Below are 222 nucleotides of genomic sequence, written 5' to 3' on the forward strand. Positions count from 1 at the left end.
TCTTGATGAAAGTGAAAGTGGAGAGTGAAAAAGTTGGCTTAAAGCTCAACATTCAGAAAACGAAGATCATGGCATCTGGTCCCATCACTTCATGGGAAATAGATGGGGAAACAGTGGAAACAGAGTCAGCCTTTATTTTTTGGGGCTCCAAAATCACCGCAGACGGTGACTGCAGCCATGAAATTAAAAGACGCTTACTCCTTGGAAGGAAAGTTATGACCA

This window comes from Bison bison, unplaced genomic scaffold, assembly GCF_000754665.1.
Source record: "Bison bison bison isolate TAMUID 2011002044 unplaced genomic scaffold, Bison_UMD1.0 scf7180017864302, whole genome shotgun sequence".
Taxonomy (NCBI): Eukaryota; Metazoa; Chordata; class Mammalia; order Artiodactyla; family Bovidae; genus Bison; species Bison bison.